The sequence below is a fragment of the Mesocricetus auratus genome, unplaced genomic scaffold (genome assembly GCF_017639785.1).
Source record: "Mesocricetus auratus isolate SY011 unplaced genomic scaffold, BCM_Maur_2.0 Super-Scaffold_100010, whole genome shotgun sequence".
Taxonomy (NCBI): domain Eukaryota; kingdom Metazoa; phylum Chordata; class Mammalia; order Rodentia; family Cricetidae; genus Mesocricetus; species Mesocricetus auratus.
In genome coordinates, this window is record NW_024429194.1 from 24,061,586 (window position 1) to 24,076,125 (window position 14,540).

Consider the following 14,540-nt stretch of genomic DNA (forward strand, 5'->3'; position numbering starts at 1 on the left):
TGCCACTCCCTATGAGATTATGGTGGCCAATAATATTCAAGCTACCACACACCCATGCCAAATAGAAAATAATTTTAAAAGAATAAAAAATTGGGAATGAAACTTTAGAGAGGAATGCTAGCAAAAGGGTTGTCATTGACCTTCCCCTTGGGCTTCCTGCCTGTCATTTGAAGAACTGGGAAGCCTCTGGTTTAAAGATACCCCAATAGTGTTTCTTGTCACACTTCCTGTAGGAATCTCATTTATGGATATCTGGTCTACCTTGGGAGTGGGTAATGCTTTCTATACTTGAATTGTACTTGGTTTTGTTTAATAATTGGAAAATATTCCATTGAATCAATAGTTAGTAGATTCCTGAATATTGACACTGTCAACATGCCACTTATTTTACACCTGAGAATTGTCTAGGACAGAAGAGAATGTGTGTCAAGAAAGAGTCTGTGGGGCATTGGTGGTGCATGCCTTTAATCCCAGCACTCTGGAGGCAGAGGCAGGTGGATCTTTGTGAGTTCGAGGCCAGCCTGTTCTACAGAGCGAGTTCCAGGACAGTCTCCAAAACAATACAGAGAAAACCTGTGTCGAAAAACCAAAAAAAAAAAAAAAAAAAAAAAGAGTCTGTGTTTAGGTTGTGGAAATTTCACATGTGTACTGGACATGGAGTTTGTGAGAAAGCCTGTTTTTTTTTTTCTAAGAACATCTGATTAACTATCACACCTACTCATAATGAGGCTATAGAGTGGTTGTCACATTAAGGAACCACAGAAAGCAGGAAGTCAAGACCTGAGCTGTCTCTAAGGAAATAACGCCAAATCACTAAGAGTGTAGAGTGTTTGCATTACCTCCCATGATCTCAATGGTGTGCTGGGAATAATTACTTGCCACTCAAAGTACAGAGATGATAATTTTATGGAAAGGAGAAATGAGGTAGGTTACCAGTCTTGATGACAGGAGAAATGACTGTCACATAATAAAGTGTTACATATAGTAGACAAAATCTAAAGATGAATCTCTCTTTAATGGCTGGTGTAGCAAGAGGCATTTAACCAGGCAGAGTGACACATGGCATTTAGCAGGTTGAAGCAGGGAGGTCAGAAGTTCAAGGCTAGACTGGCTACATTGTGAATTCCAGGATAACTGGGATATATAACAAGAATCCATCTAAAAAAAACAATAAATGATTTTTGAAAAGACTCCCCCCACACACACCAAAAAAGACCCATGTTTCCTCTCACCTGCCAATTCAAATTGTTTGATGTGAACTGCTTAAAAGGTAGCATGAGAAGGCTCTCCTGGGCGTTTCATAGTCACAGCAAAAGAATGCAGGAATTGAATAATATCTCTTCTATTTTTTTGTTTTTGAAAGAGTGGTGTGCATGCAATATTTTCCAAGTCTGAAGTTTCGAAACAAAGTATTTTGGAAACTTGAAAAGCACTAAAGCCTTTTGAAAAACATCTGTCAAGGTATGTCTGTCAAGGCTCCCTAGAGGGACAGAACCGATAGAATGAACACATATAGTGTATTAAGTTTGAAATAGTAACAGGAACTGCCCCACACCCGAGAGGCTGACAGCCCTGTGATTGCTGGGTTCCTGAGGCTGGGCATCTTAGCAGTCCCAATCTGGCATTGAAAACCTGGAGGTATCTGGAGAGTTCCTGGTCTTTGGTCCTTGACAGAGGCTTAGAAACGCTGGTTCTGATTCCAGAGAAGTTATGTTGGCAAGAGGGAAGGACATGTATAATCTGCCTTCTGTTTTGCCCTTTTGAAATCTGAGCTGCTATTAGAAGGTGCCCTCACTCCCACACTTGGTGTAGGTCTTCACACATCAATGGAAGTGATGGGGACTGTGCTTTGGGTGATTCTAACCCGAGGCAAGCTTGACATCGAAACCAACCAGCGAATACGTGTAAGTGCTTCTGAATCGCATGCAGTGTTCTGCGTGCCTTTTGTATGTTGACTCACTGAATCCTCCCAGTAGTCCCGAGATGCAAAGGCTGTTACTCTCATCTCCACATTCAAAAAAAGAAGGGGAGCCCAGTGGTGGTGGTGGCACACACCTTTATTCCCAGCACTCAGGAGGCAGAGGCAGGTGGTTCGAGACCAGCCTGGTCTACAGAGCAAGTTCCAGGACAGCCAAGACCGATTCACAGAGAAAGCCTGTCTCGAAAAACAGAAACACCAAAAGGAAGAAGAGCATTTCCTGCAGGTGTATGCCCACTTTCAGCATCTGGTTGGTTCTGGCTGTTAACACTTCAGATCTCACCCTGTTGCTCTCAGTCCTCTTTTCTTGTTTTATTTATGTGTTCTTTTTTTATTTTGTCCTGGGCACCTGTCACCAGCTTCCCTTCTATGACAGAAGTGATCCCCCCACATACTCATCGCAGTGATTATTTGCAGCCATCTGAAAAAAATCTGTCTTTCAGTAGGAGCCAGGACTGGCCACAGTTACAACTCTAGGGTCCAGGAATTTTTAACCTAGGAACTAATAAGATGGGGGATGTTATCAGGACCCAGAAACTCCTGTGAGGCTTTTGTCAGTGACATGGAAAGGAGGGGACTGGGGCCATGGTCTGAAAGCTAAGCAGAACACCAACAGGGAGTGGATCCTGAGAGTGTTCCTTTGAAGTCTCCTTCAGATGACAAAGTGGAGCCAAGTTAGAACAAAGGCTTGGATGCCATGTGTCTTAGCTAGAGTTACTATTAGTTAGTAACCCATTAATTAGGTAATTATTGCTGCAATGAAGCAATGAAACACCATGACCAAAAGCAAGTTGGGGAGGAAAGGGTTTATTTCCCTTACAGTTCCATGTAACAGTTCATCAAAAGCAGGTGGGGCAGGAACTCAAGCAGAACCGAAATCTGGAGCAGGAACTGGCGCAGAGGCCACGGAGGGGTGCTGCTTCCTGGCTTGCTCCCCATGGCTTGCTCAGCCTGCTTTCTCCTAGAATCCAAGGCCACTAAACCAGGGTTGGCTCCACCCACAATGGGCTGAGCCCTCCCCCATCAATTAAGCCTTACAAGCTTGCCTATAGCCCAGTCTTATGGAGACATTTCCCAATTGTGATTACCTCCTCTCTGATGACTTTAGTTTGTGTCAAGTTGACATAAAACCAGCCAGTACACCGTTGTAAAACCACTTGCTGTAAAAGACTGACTATCCATGTAGGCTATCCTCTGGTAGGGTTAAGGCTGGGGGACTTAGTCCAAAGACACTTGCAGGTTGCCTGATGCCAGAAGCAGGAACATTTTGACGGCCTAAAGCCCTGCTCAGGAGGGTTTCTGGGGCGTGCCGGGCTTGGGGCTGCACACTCGAGTCTGAAACACTGAGTCATGGAACTTGCTCTGCAGCTTTCTGGTTGTGATTTGGCTTCCTGGGCACCTTGGCTTGTGGGGAGACAAAGCCCTGTTGATCAGAAGCCCTTTGGAAGCTGAAGTTCTCAGAATGAGCTCAGCTAACATGACTTGCTCTTCCAGACCTGGGTATCATGCCTCTGGGCCTCCCAGGGCTGATTGATGCCCCTCCTTGGGATTCCCCTGGGGAGGACCCGAAGCCTGGGGAGGACCCGAAGCCCTTGGAAGACAAGCAATCTCTCTTCCTGCTGGGGGTTGTTAACAGCCACCTCTTAATGCTTTCTTTACAATCTGGCCTAGGTTGGTGAATGGGAAGTTGTCTGGCTTTCCTGCTGGCTATCTCTGTAGTCTTGTTGTTTTTCGAGACAGGATTTCTCTGTGTAACAACAGCTCTGACTATGCTGAAACTAGCTTTGTAGACCAGCCCGGCCTCAAACTCACAGAGATCCACCTGCCTTTGCCTCCCAAGATCTGGGATTAAAGGTGTGAGCCACCACTTCCTGGCTGATCACTGAAGTTTTAATCCAAAAGTTGTACAAGCTGGGTCCCGATCACAACTCAGAGCCTTCCCCTGCTCTGAAGGAGGTTGATGGACGAGGAGAGAAGGCAGGGAAGGCAGCGGGTTAGGGGAGCCAGCCCTGTAAGAGGCTGGGGACAGGTCTGAGAATGCTTTCAGGGTCATGGAGGCCATGGACCATTTTGGCAGTGGAGATGCCTGCCTGATAACCCTAAGCACATGCTTCTGCCATGTGAATGCCATCTCTCTGCAGCTCCCAAACTTCAGAAATGCCTATGACGTGTGGCTGCCAGTGGACAAGACTTGGTGGGACTCTGGGAAGGGACAGAAGGATGGAAGGGCTGTGGGGAAAGCAGAGGGTTGTACTCAAAGGGGACTGGGGAGGGGTCAGTGCCCAGCTCTGGGAACTTGCAGAAAGCTTGGGGTGGCTGTGACCATTCCCAGGTCATGGGACATTCTCTGTGGACCATTAAAAGCTTAGTGTTTGAGGACCCCAGCTGGCTTGTAGGTAGGTCACATGTCTAGTTTACATGTGTGTGTGTGTGTGTGTGTGTGTGTGCGCGCGCACACATGTCCATGTATACTGTATTTGGAAGCCAGAAATTGTTGGTTGTCTTCCTCAATTGCTCAACCCTTTGCTTTTTGAGACTAAACTCTCTCTAAACCTAGAGCTCACCAATTCAGCTATGCGTGTGTGCTGGCCAGGAAGCACTAGGAATCCTCTTGTCTAGTACTGGGAATACAGACCGTATTCTGCTATACTTACTCATCTTTTCTGAGTGTCCTGGGGATCTGAACTCAGATCCTTAAGTTTGCACACGGACTTTACAGGCTGAGCCATCTCACCAGTCTCCAGGCTGCACTTAAGGGTCTGTATGTTATCACTGAAGACTTGGAAAGCAAGAGGTGGTTTCCACACGATGGCCACCAAGTATGCAGCTCTGGGCACCATAGCTGGTCCCACCACAGGCTTTTCTTTCCTGATGGGCCATGGCCTGCTGCATCCACAGATCTCGATGGGAGTTCCCCTGCTTGAGATCCAGGAACCCAGTCTGTCCTCTGACATAGTCTTCTCTGGGCCTGATGAAAGGGAGGGGAGTTACCATATTCTCAGTTCTCAGGATCCCAGTCAACTCTTAAGTTCTAACTGGTTCTGAGCAAGCACGCTCCTCTGTATCAAGGCCTAGGCTATTTTGAAGGCTCTCGTACAGGTTGTCAGATTGCCTTCTGGAAGCCACACACAGCTTAATGCTGGCAGGCACCCACTTGACAAATCTCTGCCAACTTGATATGAAAGAGAAATTTCATTTCATTTCCACTTCTTTGATTTACGTGTGAGATGTGTTTCTAAAAAACACACGTTACTTATTTTTGAATGGGGTTAGTAATCATGAAAATGATTTCAAATGTCACCCAATTTCTGTTTAGTTGAGAGAAAACAATTCAGTTCAAAGGAAGAAGGGAATGTTTTGTTATCTGTGTGGCTTTTGTTATGAGAGTTGAAAGACCAAAGGGGGAAAGAAAAGGAAAACAAGAGAAGAGCTGGGAGGAGGGGAGGGAGACGGGAGAAACATACAAGCAAGGACCAGAAAGCAGTGTACAGTTGCCTTGCACCTTGTCTGGGACCCCTGCAGGCATCCAGGTGAACCCTGCATTAACACATTCTACCACAGCACCCTCAAACCAGTGGTTCTCAAACTGCGTGATCTCTTGATCCCTTAAACTGGGAAATTGTCAAGTATGCCTAATACCCTTCCTTATGCAGGTTATATCTATGCTTATTTCTATTTTAGAAACAGAACCAGAAAGCTTTGACTATTTATATAAATAATAGTTTTCAATTTAAAAAGATTTCTTTGTTTTATGTGTTTGCGCGTGGACCACCTGTGTGCCTGGTATCCGTGGAAGGCCGAGAGAAGATCCAGGTCCTGTAGAACTGGAGCTGCAGGTGTTTTGAGCTATCACGTGTGTGCTGGGAACTGACCCTGGCTCCTCTGCAAGAGCATCAGGTGCTCTTAACCATCCAGCTATTTCTCCAGCTCCCAAAGAATAGTTTTTAAGTAACAAATAATTATTTCCAAAGCAAGACAAAAATTAGCATGCATTTAACCTGTTGCGATGTCACATGTGGCTTCTGGAAAACTCCCACTCATAAGAGGAAAGGAGTGGGATGTGCTAACGTTAACTTAGGACTGTCATGGACATGGTTTTAACTTCGTGGATCTCCTAAAAGTGTCTCAGGAGCCCGGCGGTGGTGGCACACGCCTTTAATCCCAGCACTCGGGAGGCAGAGGCAGGCGGATCTCTGTGAGTTCGAGGCTGGGCTGGACCGATAGCCTCCAAAACAATACAGAGAAACCCTGTCTCGATAAACCAAAAAAAAAAAAAGTGTCCCAGGAACCCCTCATGGGTACCTACCGGATCATGCTTTGAGAAAGGGTGAAAGGGGCAGAGGGAACTGCCGAAGTCTTCTCTTTCCTTCAAAAAAGGAACTCCTGTGGTATATAAGGACTCAACTGTCATTGACACAATGATTCCCCTCCAAGGAATATGTTTAAACAATAATCACAGAGGGAGGCAAAATGATTTATAATTGGATAACCGTTACTAATTACCTGTATATCCTTAAGTGAAAACAGCCAGTAATAAGGTTGACTCTTTATGTGCCTGCCAACTTCCCTTTGTGTACTTAAAGGCTAAGCCCAAAGGCAGAGAAAGTGGGCTCTATTTGATATGTGGGATTGGAAATTATGGAAAATTGTTTTCATGTCTTTGGAGTTTATTGTCAGTGCTTTTTTAAAAATGTAATTCCCTCCTCCTCCTTGGTGTTTTGAGATAGTCAAATGTAGCCCCAGGCTGGCCCTGAAACTACTGTCCTCCTGTCTCTACTTCCCAAGTGCTTGAATGACAGGCATGTGCCATTGCATCCGGAGAATGAATTTGTAAGAATTGTTTTGCAATAATTAAAACCATTCTGAGAGGCTCTCTAATCCGCCTCACTTTTCTTGGTCAGTGTGGTTAAAGAGCAGAGGAAGGTTACCTAGAGGCCTGGGGGTGGGGGTCAGAAAAGGGTTAGTTGATGTCCTGAGCACCTTGTGGTTCCCTGTATTACCTGGTGATAGGTTCAACATCTGATGAATCACAGATATCAAGGCTATGACAGAGATAATAGAAGGCGCTGGTGGGGAGCAGAAGCTGGTGAGGGCGCTGGTGGGTGTTGGCACAGAGGGAGCCTGCGCTGTAGATGCCGGGCCTCCTGTGCCTATTGGGTGAAATGCAGAGAATTCTCGCCTAGGCCAGCTGAGGGCTAGGTTGACGGTTCTGCAAGCTCCGCTCGTAGCATGTTCATGCTTCTTTAGAAAGGGGATGGCAGGTTAGAGCTGAACATAGCAGCACGTTGAACATGAGACTCAGCTTTAGTGGGCAAGGGGCAGGGCATATGAAATGGGTTTTATCCCCTTCCAGCTAAAAACACAACCAAATCCCTTATTACACTTGCAACAACACAGCCTTCTAGATTGCCAGGGTACTCTTTAATTACATTCTTGTCCTTGGCATGGGAGCTCCCAGTTGGCTGGCTTCAGTTCAAGAGCAGCTGGCAGGGCTCCGAGGTCTGTTGCTTCAGCAGATCTAATGGTGTTCTGCCTTTGTCTGGCTCCTGCCAAGGTCATCTGCTGTCACTGATATCAGTAATTACACCCTGTCACCCCCATTTCCTATTCACGGTTCTAACGGGGACCTACCTCAATAAAATAGACCCACACCACAGAAATAACCATGGTTCAGGCCAGGAGGAAGTGGCTAGGAAACTGAGGTCTTGGTCAGGTAGGTGTTGTGTTTGGCAGCCCCCGAAGAGGTGGCAGCGACTGCTAACGGGTCTCTGGGAGTGGTGTGAAAGGATGGATGGAAAATGTTGAGCCACACTCTGTTCAAATGGGAAAGCCCAGGACAGGGTTGGGGGACCCAGGTTTGGCACAAACCTGTGGACATTTCTATCTACTTTGGGGGTTTGCCAACAAGATACTACTGAGACCTTTCTCTCACTTTGGGGGAGCGTCCCAAAGAGCCCCACCCAAGGAATCACACCATGTCTGCGTCTAGTATGCTGTGCATAGCCTCCCAGGCCCCTCGGGTTTGGTAGACCAGTCTTTCTTGCTGCCATTTTAATCCCCACTTAGCTTGGGGGGGGGGCTACGATGGTAACTTGCCTGCCCTGTGGCAGGGTTTCTCTTATTCCATACACTTGGCTCGGCCTCCACAACCAACTTTTGGCAGCCTTGTTTCGTTAGTCTCCGCCGCACACCCACTCCCTCATCCCTCTAGGCAGCCCAGCCTAGCACGCAGGCCACTTCCTTCTCTACCCTGGGCCAGACGTTGTGTATGTTTGTAGTGCAAGACCGTGCTTGGATACACGTATACGCCGTGAATGATCAAATCAAGGGAACTAACAACATTTCCATCAACTCACGTGCTTTCCCCCTCCCTGTTGAAAACATGAGATCTTCTCTTAGCGGTTGTCAAATCCATAAATTTATTGGTAACAACTGTCCGCTCAATAGCTCTCTAGAACTTTCTATTCGTATATGAAACTTTTTGCATTTTGAACTACATGGCTCATTCCTCTACCCCCCCCCACACCTTTTCTTTTCACTGAGTTGGTTTTTCAAAGAAATGGAGTCATTCATATCTGGGTATGCTCTTGATTTGTTTATTTGGTTTTTTTTCCACCCAAGACAAGGGCTTGCTACGAAGCCCAGGCTGACCCAGAAAATCTTCATCCTTTCCTGACTCAGCCTGCTATGTGAGGAGTCCATTCTTTTTTTTTCCTTCAAGACAGGGTTCCTCTGTATAACTTTGGCTGTCTTGGATACTCATTCTGTAGACCAGGTTGGCCTTGAACTCACAGAGATTTGCCTGCCTCTGCCTCCCGAGTCCTGGGATTAAAGGTGTGCACCACCACTGCCTGGTTTATGGTTATTTTTTTTTCATGGTGGGAGAGTCTATTCTGAATGCACAGGAAATAACCAAGATCCCTTCTGGCACTTGCCTCTACGTCCTCTGTCCAGAAACACCTGCCTAAATCTCCTTCAAACCTCAGCAGCACACTCACTCCGCCCCCATACAGGCTTGTGGGAGAATTGAGGATGCGACCCTCTCAGGGGAGTATAAAAAGTGATCCACCACACACTGTCTTGGGCCAAGACAGGGCCCAGCATAGTCTGACTTAGGTTGTACAGGGGCATGGTTCTGGTTCTAGACCAAGCACTGACCCTGCCAGACTCCAGCAGGAGCCTTGGTGTTCACATCTTTATAATGGGTACAGTTGGGCTGCAGACAGAATTTCTGGCTTCTCTTCTTTTCTTCTCCCCTCCCCTCCTCTTCTCTTCCCCTCTCCTTTCCCCTCCTTTCCTTCCCCAAGATTTGCTTCCCCCTCTCCACAACTTCCCTCTTGCCCCCTTTCAAATGCACAACCCCTCCTTGGAAAGCACTAAGGGAACAGCACCAGCACTAGGGGCCCCGCCTGTCCTCTGCCCTTCCTCCCCGGCTCTGCTCTGCGATCTCCCTTTGCCCTTTACTCCCCTTGGGCCCTTTTCTGCTTCACTGCCAACACATTTCTCCTGCCCTCTCCCCTCTGGGTGTCTGGGTGTCTCCCGCCAGTGGACACTTGGATTTATCCTGCTGGGCACTGGGTTTGGCACATGATGGGCTACTGCCATGGAGACACCCGGGAACTCCAGGTCGCCCCCTCCTCACAGTGAGCCTTCTGACCTATGGGGGCCTGGGTGCGGTCATTGGGCCGGTCATCTTTTCTAGTCTCTTCCATAGGCGGGGAAAAGGGTGGTGCAGCCCCTTTTGTGGGCTGTTCTTAGCTTCCCAGAAAAGTCACTGGGGTCCTGCCTTCTTCAGACCCCCTCCTATATAGAAGGGGCAGTAGCTCCTGTATCTGTATATCCCCTGCTCCCTAAAGCCAGCCTCCTGGGGCTTCCCTTTTCAGGCCATGGGCTTCACGGGTAGTGCCCTGCAGTAGGGCACTGGGGTGGAGGCTGGGGAATTGCCACCCTAAGATGCCAGACTCTCTTAGCCTTAGGATACTTGACTACTGGGATTCAGGAAACATAAGCCAGACTCCTCCCCACAGGCTGGAGACCAAAGGCCATCTTTTGGTGGCCAGCTCAGCATGCTTTAAGCTCATTTCCATATTAATTAGGCAAGGAAGATGAGAGCCATTGGAGTGCATCTTCACTGTGTAGAGACACAAGCCCCTCCCTATCCAATAAGTCCTTGACATTTTGTATGAAGATGAAGCAAGCCATGAAGTGATTGCAGGAGGCTCTTGACTTGGGCCGGCCAGGGCCAGGGAGGCCTTCTGGGGAGTGCTAGTCAACCTGAGAACTACAGGACAGGGAGGGGACAGATTCATGACTCAAAATGGGCGGGAGGGTTGCAACCACATCTGTCCCTGAGATTTTCCTGGTCACGGTCCAGTTCCTCTTAGTGAGACATTTACCAACAGGGGAAAGCCATGAGCTGTAAGGGTCCTAGTGCTCCCAGAGACCAAAGGCTGAGACACATGCGTGGGAAGCAATGGGCCCACAACCTGCAGAGGTAGAGAGGCCTGGAAACACCCGGGGATACAGGCGAGTCCAGGGTGGGTGGGTGGGGCCTGGGGAGCGGGCAGGACCTTCTGGTGCCAGATCTGTGATGGCAAAGGCATTCTTATTTGAGGGCTTCTGGGTACTCGGGTGACAACTCTGGCTGGCCATAGCATCCAGTTATCTCTAGATGGGGATTCTGCTCCCTTGGAGTGGTTTCAGGCTCTCCGAAGGAAGTTGCAGGAGAGAGTTCCAGCCCTTAGGTCTTAGGTACTCCACAGCATCCTTATTCCTTTCCTAGATGTCCCAACCAAGGCCTGCAGCCCCCAGTGCTCCCTAGGGCAGAAGTAGAGGAAGACAACTGGCCAGAGGACCACATTACTGCAGCCGGGCCACACAACTCAAGTACGTCACCTGCGAAGGTGAACCCTGGAGTCCTGTCTGACCTTTCAGAACCTGCCCACAGGCGCAGGGTGCTGTCACTTTGTGTGTGTAGACTGTGTGTGGGTTATGACTTGACCCCAGCCTGCTGTGTGTCAGGGTCCATAGTTGCTTCCTTTAGTCCCTGTGCACGTGTACCTCTTGAAAGCCACCTGTCCAAGGGCCAAGAGTCATGCCCAGAAGACAGAGCCGGCCACTCACAGCATCTGCAGCTGAAGAACTTTGATCCCACTGGCTGATGGCCTTGAGTCTGCTAATGATTATGTGGCTGCAGTGTATCAGGAAATACTAGTTGCGCGCGCACGTGCGCGCAGTGTATGCACTTGTGCACATGTGAGTGTGCCTGTGAATATGCACATGCTTGTACCTGTGTTTATGGTGTGTATGCACGTGTGCACGCACGTGGAGACCAGTGGCTGACACTGGCTGTCTTCCTCAGTGGCCTTCACCTTGCTTTTTGAAACAGGGTCCCTTGCTGAACCTGGACCTCATCAATACATTGGCCTGGCCAGCCAGGAGGCACCAGGGAGCTGTCTGTCTCTGCTGCCCTGTGCTAGGATTACAGATGGCAGGCTGCCGTGCATGACTTTTTACATGGTGCTGGGGATCTGAACTCAGATCATCATGTTAGCATGACATGCTTTTCACTGACAGTCATATGCCTAGCCCCAAACTCTAAGTCTTAATGCCAAGGGTGGATGCGAAAGGGGAGGGGCATGAGTGTAAGAGTCTCTCCTCACTTCGAACAAGACCCCCGTCCCATGAGGGGTTAGGCCCTTTCTTTCCACCTGTCTGCTGGCCCTTGTCTAGACACAGGCCAAGGAGTCGGTCCCTGGGAGGCTGCATCTGTCCCTGGCCATCTTTCACAATATGACTTCACAGGATTTAAGTATGGACCGTCAGTTTAGATGACTGGATCTTTCCAGAGTCTGCAAAGATACTTTGACTCTGGGCCTCCTGGATACATCTAGGAGTGTCACTGGGAGTGAGAAAGTAAAAGCCCCTCCTCACTTATTCCTGCCCCACCCAAGCGTGGGGTATCATTTGAGTAAGTGAGCATCTTTTACTGTTCAGCCTGGGAGCTGCTGGGTGCAGGGTGATGGTGGCAGGGGATGTCCTTTCACAGCAAGGACCTCCTTGTGGTACCCGCCACGCCTGGGGTGAGGCAGGCTGGGGGTGTGGTGTCCAATTTGCACGTTTATTTCTCCTGGCCTCATCTGTGCCCTTCATCCCTTTGGAACAAGCCCACGTCTGTACCCTGGAGTCTTCTCTGTGGGGTAAACAGACATGTTGGACCTTCTTTGTTTGGGGTCTGTGTTGGTTGCTTTTCTCATCACTGTGACAAAACACACCACTAAGGCAGCTTAAGGAAGGAAGGGTTTGCTTCAGCTCATAGTTTGAGGGTGTGGTCCACAATGGCAGATTGTGCCGGAAGCTGGGGCGGCCGGTCAAACTGCATCCAATGAGGAAGTAGAGAGGGATGAGCGCTGGTGCTCGGGTCACTGTGATTTTTATTTTGTCCAGAACTCCAGCCTGTGGGAGAGTGCTGTCCACAGTTTGGGTACACCGTCCCACATCAATTAACACAGGCTGGAAACTCCCTCATAGACACTCCCATAGACATCAAAGACATTCTGCCACTCAGAACCCAGGCCCGGCACCCTCACTCCGGCCTGGGGCAAAGGGAAGCCCGGCGTTCCTAAAGCTCTGGGAGCTCCAAGGGCTGCAGGGATAATAGAGAAGTGTGCATGTATGTTGCGGGTGGGCGGTTGCTTGCTGTCACCTAGTCAGGCCTGTTCTTCTCCCTCTCAAAACCTTGGCATCTTAGTGGAGACCACTGGTGGGAAAGCAGGGATAATATCGTGTCTGTCTTCTCAAAGGGAACTCAGAAATGGTGGTGGTGGTGGAGAGAGAGAGAGAGGAGAGAGAGAGAGAGAGAGAGAGAGAGAGAGGAGGGGTGTGGTGCAGGCATGAGAGAGACTGTGTATGTGTGTGTGTGTGTGTGTGTGAGAGAGAGAGAGAGAGAGAGAGAGAGAGAGAGAGAGAGAGAGAGAGGAGGGGTGTGGTGCAGGCATGAGAGAGACTGTGTGTGTGTGTGTGTGTGTGTGTGTGTGTGTGAGAGAGAGAGAGAGGAGGGGTGTGGTGCAGGCATGAGAGAGACTGTGTATGTGTGTGTGTGTGTGTGAGAGAGAGAGAGAGAGAGAGAGGAGGGGTGTGGTGCAGGCATGAGAGAGACTGTGTATGTGTATGTGTGTGTGTGTGTGTGTGTGTGTGTGTGAGAGAGAGAGAGAGAGAGAGAGAGAGAGAGAGAGAGAGAGAGGAGAGAGAGAGAACTGTGTAATCTCACACAACTGTGCCTGGGTTTTGGGGTGCTAGGGATTCAAACTCAGGTCCCTGTGCTTATGTAGCAAGGACTTTACTGAGTGAACTTCCTCCCAGCCCAAATACACTGTTTAAAAGAGCTCTGGAGGAAGCCCTGGCTCCCCTGGAGTTTTCTACCAAGACCCCAGAGCTTTGTTTTCTTTCATTCACAAGTGGCTTCCTCCCAAAGTCCAAGGAGGACAAGAGGGAATATCAGGAAATGCCAAACATCCCGTGGGTACCCAGTGTGCAGCTGTGGCTGGATGGGCAGCCCTGGACTCCATGAGCCTCCTAGGAGTTCTGCAGAGAGCTACCTGTTCTCTAGCACCTTCCAAATGAGCACCTGGAACCTTCATTCACTGAACGCAGTGTCCTCAGCACAAGTGAATAGCTGTGGGGAGATAACTATGAGAGCAATATGAGACTAGGATAGAGCCCAGCCATGTTATTTTTGTCATCCTACATATTTTAGAAGGCACAGAAGACATTATAGTGTCTTGATTTATTTTTGCAGATGGAGTCTCACGTGTCTCAGACTGTTTTCAAACTCACTCTGTGGCTGAAGACATCCTCGAACCTCTAACCTCTTGCTTTTACTCCCTGGATGCTAGAATTACTAGTGCACACCTCTCTGTCCAGTTATCATGTGTACTAGGCAGGCACTGTGCCATCAGCAAGCACTCTCCCACCGGGGCTTCTCCAGCCCCTACACAATCCTAATACATAATGTTATATACACAGTTTATGTGTATGTGCGAGTGTCTGGGTACATATATGTGCACCATGTGTGTGCAGGGCCATCAGAAGTGGGTATTGGATTCTCTGGAACGGGAGTTGACGCGTGGTTGTGAACCACGTGTGGTTGCTGCAAACTAAAGCAAGAGCAGTCAGCGATCTTAGCTGCTGAGCCTCTGTCCAGCCCCACTACACAGTCTTTTTTCTTTTTTTACGAGACAGGGTTTCTCTGTATTGTTTTGGAGGCTATCGGTCCAGCCTGGCCTCGAACTCACAGAGATCCTCCTGCCTCTGCCTCCCGAGTGCTGGGATTAAAGGCGTGCGCCACCACTGCCCGGCCACTACACAGTCTTTTAAAGAAAACTTGTTCCATAGCAGCAAAAAAGCCCTGGTCTTGCCATGTTCCCTTTCTTTCTTTGTTTCTTTCTTTCTTTTCTTTTTTTCTTTCCCCCCTCTCTCTGTCTCTCTCTCTCTTTCTTTTTTTTTTTTTGGTGCTGTTTTACACAACCCCCAACTATTTACAAGACTGAGTCTAACCAAAATT

The 14,540-nt window shown here is 48.7% G+C and overlaps 1 protein-coding gene across 6 annotated transcripts in view; it reads left to right on the forward strand.

The window, feature by feature from the left end:
* The window catches only part of Gpr55 (G protein-coupled receptor 55), a 71,179-nt gene that overhangs the window by 24,273 nt on the left and 32,366 nt on the right, over positions 1-14,540 (forward strand). The window contains exons 1-3 of one of the 6 annotated variants that reach the window (XR_005879855.1): positions 10,364-10,472; positions 10,761-10,881; positions 13,776-14,001. The exons of 2 other annotated variants lie outside the window; for them this stretch is intronic. The gene's annotated coding sequence lies outside the window, so the exon portion shown is untranslated. Of the gene's footprint in view, positions 1-10,363; positions 10,473-10,760; positions 10,882-13,775; positions 14,002-14,540 lie in introns of those variants that run through there. 3 more of the 6 variants (XR_002385413.2, XR_005879854.1, XR_005879853.1) reach the window with 3 other exon arrangements.